We start from the raw sequence: 6,070 nt of genomic DNA, 5'->3' as shown, positions 1-6,070 counted from the left end.
CAGTTTACAGAATGAATGCAACAATGTTTTATAGCTCCTATGGAAGAGAACCAAACTAGCCCTCCGTGTCAATGGTAGTGAGGAGGAATTAGGATTTAGTGATGAAGAAAATGAGCAATTTACAACCCAGGAGACAGTGAGGATGATTGAGATAGTGAAAATGATCGGAACTATGAGCCAGAGAATGAGGACAGTGGAGACGGGGAGGACAGGATGGATAGTGAGGACAGGGTGAGGGTGAAAGTGCAGTTACAGTTCAGTGTGAGGGAAAATATATTTTAAATTATTTTTCATTTTGAAATGAGTTGCAATGTTAACTGTCGATGCTACTTAGGACGTTTGAGTTGTTAAATTCAGGTTTGTACAATTATAAATCAAATTTTCTTGTTTTCATGCATTTCCACTATTGTACAGCTTTGCCATATGGCAACATTTACAAAAAGTAACTAAAAACACAATTAAAAAAAAAATGTCTCTTGATTATTTTTAATTGGTCTATTTTATGTTAAAAAAAAAACATCCCAAGCATTTTTTTTCCAACTGGCATCATGGTGTGTATTGTAGAGGGTTAGGCCAAGAAAATAAGACTTCCACAGTAAAGCACAGTGGCGGGAGCTTAATACTGGGGCTGTTTTGCTGCTTCAGGCACAGGGACCTTGTTCAAGTGCTTGGATCATGAAAAAAGAGAAGTTCATAATGATCCAAAACATCCAACATCTAAATTCATCCAAAACTTATAAAAGAACACTAAAATCAAGGTCCTGATGTTGCTCTTCCTGAGCCAAGATATCATTTCTAGCAATCTGTGGAGGGTGTGAAGGTTAATGTCAAAGCTCAAACACTGGGCATTTTGGAAGAGTTTCTCTGTATGATCAACAGTATACATTGATCTTGCATCACATAATGTTTCAGCTAATGAATAAGCAAAGTCAAGATAAAGAGCATGATTAAAACAAGAAACCTCATTCAACTGAATTTCAACTGAGGTCAAATATGAATTTTCCTCACAGACAACAGCGTCTCTGCATATGAGGTTATGGAACTCATGCATGTAAAATCCTCACAAACACATGATTTAAAGTGATTATTTTTAAATTAAACTTTGCAGAGCAATCCATCGGATCTCATGAGACATCACTTAGTCAAGCATTCTGAGGTCACAGAGAAAAATCTAGATATTTTTTACAGGCACTATTTTCGACACTTTGTACGACCCCAATTACAGTGATAGAAAACATGAATAAAAACAGAATGCAATTCATAGTTTAACACAGAAACGTCAAGCCAGTTGATGAAAAGCGGAACATTAATTAAAATTGCTATTTTATTGTAAATTTCATAGCGAAATGTCTAAAAAAAAAGTTGGACTAAAAAACACCTGAGGGAACAGCTCAATGACATGATTGGCTGTGTTGAGTATCTGTTGTCTCCATCATATACCTGTGAGCTTCGGGCCCTCATTCACCACGCTGTAATGGAAATCCTTGGAGAGGCTCAGGAACTCTCCTGGAAATCACGGTCCTAGCACACAGTGTGTCAACCTGCCGTAATCTCAGGCTTATGTTCTTAAATGACATGTGCCCCCTGTCCTCCCGGGTATAAGGAGCTCTGTCATGAAAAGAAGAAGACATATTGTATGTGAACAGGATCTTATTTGGGTCAAAGTTAATTTAAAATAGACTAAGGCAATTTTGAAATCCGTCTTGTGGTGAAATGAATACAATTTAGAAATTTTTGGAAACTATGAATGTTCCATCCAACCAGCTTCTTGTGAGGGTTCATTTCAAAAGCCTCAATCTCTGATCATATGGTGTTGCATTAGTGTGTATAGAATGAGGACCTTGTATACATGGAAATCAAACTTCAGTGGGAAAAGGGGACCTGCCAACACCATTTTCCAACTTCACAAAATTGGCACATCCTCAAACAAACAAACAAAATAATACAAGAAAAAAAATGTAGGACTCTCAAGGAGCTCAAATCCTATATCCGAGACAAATAGAAGAATATTCCTCTCATAAAACCCCACAATTTAATTATTTCTTCATGAGATGGTGCATGAAACCCTCTATCTAAACGCTTGATGCATTTTCCATAGTCTCCTGCAAATAAAATGCAGCTTTACGAGATTTAAAAATCGTTATATTGCTTGGTTCACTCTTCACTCTTGGAAATCCGGTTGAACATCTGTGGAAAGAGCTGAAACATGAAGTCTGGAGAAGAAACTCTTCAAACCTGAGACAGCTGGAGTAGTTTGTTAATGAAGACTGGGTCAACATACTTGTATACAGGTGCAGAGGTCTCATTGAGAGTTACAGAAATCACTTGATTACAGTGATTGCCTCAAAATGAGGTGCAGCAAAATAGTAAGTTGTGGGTCACATAAATTGTGTCTCACCTATTTCAATGATGTATTTTAGTAAACTAATAAAATATTATTAAAAACATTCTCTTGTGTGCTTGTCTAAATGTCTTCAGGTGTAAAGTGTGTAATTCAGTCCTGAAGGTAAAATTTCACATCCCGGGTAAAGCAGCTTTGACTTCAAAAAGTTTTTGAGTTAACAATTTGAATAATTCCACCACTAGACATTAGTGTTGTTAGTAATTGCTGTTTGTACAGTTTGACCTTTTACTTGTGTATTTGGATATACCACTCCATGTAATCACACAAGCGGCTCGTCTTTCCAATTTAACAAAAGTAACACCAGACACAAGGCCCTTTTATTTATTGTTCTTAGGTAATTAATTTCATAGTGGCCTTACATCCATTTTACTTTACTTGACAAAGAGAGCTTGCACGTATTGTACAAAATAAAATGTGTCCTACTAGATGTGGTATAAATCTCTACAACATTTGGTCTAACGTTGTATATTCAGATGAAGAAGTAGGTGGAGGGCGTATTCTGGTCGCATGTCAATCATGGTAAGAACAGTGTCCAAAAAGAAAAGGGACAAAACAATTGATGCTGAGCTCTCAGAGTTCTGTGGTAGTTGTCCATCAGCACCAGAGTGTTTTGTGTGTTTTGTGTAAAGACACATGGAGACACATCGCCAAGCCATAACCACCTGTGGAGGGTTTCAAACATGCCAAAATACCTGGAGCTGTCAAGGAGTCCCTGTTTGAGGGACAGCCAACGAGAGGGCAAGAAATGGGTTGACGTCTTTTTAACAGGAGGGGTCTCTGTTGGGAAAGTTGCAACTAAACACAGCACCCCAAGTCAATTTGAGTAGGTAATTACTTTTTCCTTACAACTTTTAGCCGACCCCTGGGTCTCTGAAGCACTGAAAATCCCTGCTGCTCATGTGTGCTAGTCCAGTCCTTTACCCAGGTTCTTTGTCTCTTGTTTTTTTTATTTACGTTTCAAACAAATCACAGCACAATCGACTTACGCTGTCTCTTCTTTCAGTCCATTTTTAATTGAATAACGTGTGTTTTGTGTGTGATTATTTCCCGATTGTGTGTTGCTGACAAAACATGGTTTGGAGACCGGTTGGGTGACTGAGTCACTGTATGATCGTGTCATGTGTGACGGGGAACAAACTGCCTCACCACCATCAGTGGTTGGTGGCCTGGGCATTTTCTTTTCTTGGAGCTGACACTTGATATTACTTGGTGACCCCATTTGGTCTGGAGTGATTCGTCTGCCTTTAAAAAAAAAAGACAATCTTTATCTTATTAATCACACAGATTGCAATATCCAAAAACAGCCATGGAAAAAAAAATCTTCAATCTAGATCCAAAATGAATGAAAGGACACAAAACATGGGTGAGGAAAAGAGCCAGTGAGACAGTGATGTGAACAAAATAGACTGTTTCCACACATCAACATGAGCGGTTTTCACTGCACTTAAAATGTTTTCAAACCTTTCAATACTTTGTGTTTCATGACCAGCTTTTACAGTGGGACGTCAGTGATGAATTCAGTTAAAAAATTATATTGCAATTGAAAATTATACTGTAATTGAATGAGGGTAATCTTTTATCAACATAAATCAAAATAATTTCTCTGAAGTAATGTAAAAATGATTTTGTGGGTGTTTGTATTTACCAAGATCAAGATCTCCTCAGAGATTTATTCTCTAGTGTCTGTTCTGCTCTTACTTATGTCCACACTGGTGACATAATGACACAACTGACCAGTCAGACACAACATCTGATCACCATGGAGACAAGGACAAGTAAAACCTGTGACCTCCATTTTCAGTAGTTAACAAATGACTTGGTTTGTTGGATCAGTAAAAAATGTGCCAACACGTCAAGAAAAAATGATATTTTGTTGGAAGGAGACTGAGCTATTTTGATCAGGACCATCTAATCACACAACTCAGCAAACCAACACTCAGTCAAAGTGGAGCTTTTTTGTCTTTCAGAGAGGGACAGAAGAAACAATATGAAGCTTTTGCTTAATGTTTAACGTTTTTCTATTAACTCAAAAAATCTTGGCTCTGACTTGCTGTTAGCATGCACATATAATTACATGCAGTTCTAGGATATCTGTTGTTTGTCTAGGGAGTGGTGCAATACACCATCGTACTTACATCATGAGAACAGGCCATGTGCTCCTTCATGGAAAAGATGGGGACATCCCACTTACCTGCTCCACCGGCTCTACGGCCAGTGTTTAACAAGACTGACATTAGGTGGTTATGGTGAAGCAGACTGACTCACGAGCATGTGATCAGCAGCCAGTTTGTGCAGGAAGTGGCAGACCTGATCACTCTGTGTAGGTCCTTCTGATGGCCCGTGAACCGGATGGACAGGCACAGCCATCAATGCCAAACGTGTGCACCTGCTGGGCAACAGATGGAAGGACTACACACTCATGTGAGGCAGAGAGAATATTTTCAAACAGAATCTTTGAATTCTCTTTATCTAAACAACTGTGGGAATATTTCAGATTAAAGTCAAAGTTTCCACATGGCAACATGTCAGCCGGTCGTGTATGATAGTGTGGCCGTTGTTTCTGTTCTGTGAATTTAATAAATCAGCTGTTACAAGGTAAAAGAAAATATTTCATTAACCTCTTTTCTGTACTTCGAGCATGCCTTAAAAATGATAAATACATAGACATATAAATATATAAATGAATATTTGAACTTAATAGTGTCCAAAGTTTCTGAACATTTCTTGTAAATCCTAACATTAAGTACAAAGACCAATCTCTTTTTTAACTTTTAGGAAAACCAATCTTATGACCTGTGGCTAGACTTGACCATTGTTTGAAGTGAAAAAGTCATTTAATATAAGTTCCTAAATGAGAACAGAAGCAAATTTGTGTTATATCTGTAAAAAACTAGTCAGTCATATGATTATGTGTTGTTGACTTAGTTTTATTTATTATTGTATTTTATGGCATTTTATAATGTTTATGCAAGCCTGTATATAACTTCAGCACTAGCCTCATTACTATGACTATGACATTATTTCTTAATTGATGAGTTCTCAGTTAATTTTCTGTAATTAGAGAATTGATTGCAGAATTAAATGACCAATTACATTTATAATATAATCTAACTCCCTTTTCATGTAAGAATAATCTAGATTTTTATGTCACTGAATTTTTAGCTTCAACTATTTTTCTAAATAATGTCACACTCAAGTTTTCCCAAAGCCTCTGGGGAATTCCAGCTTCTATTTTTTCTTTGGACTTTTAATAGTTCTGTGACAGATTTTTGTTTCGGGCAGATGTCTAAACTTGTTTTGCAGTTGATCTGACTCCAGTCAAAAAGGGAAGGAGATTACACACCCAACAAAATGTCCCCTTTTCAACTCAGAATGCCCTATATTAGAGACATCTTCTTGCAGGAGATAGCTATAAATGTAGACAGTTATTTTTAGTTGTGAGAAGTATTATTGAATTATATTTGAATAGGTTTGTATTCTTGTTTGTCCTCCATTATCAAGTGTAGTCATCAAGTGGTCTGTGGGTGTGTTATAACCAAATCAGTTAAGGTTGTGGCCACTGCAAGTTTCCTTTATAAAATTAGCGCCCTTTCTCTTCATTAAGCTCCAAATGTGGACTGCTAGTTGGTACATTCTTGTGACACAGAAGTCTGCTTTCAAATCTGA

Source organism: Cololabis saira, chromosome 9 (assembly GCF_033807715.1).
Source record: "Cololabis saira isolate AMF1-May2022 chromosome 9, fColSai1.1, whole genome shotgun sequence".
Taxonomy (NCBI): Eukaryota; Metazoa; Chordata; class Actinopteri; order Beloniformes; family Belonidae; genus Cololabis; species Cololabis saira.
Note: the sequence above shows the minus strand (reverse complement) of the source record.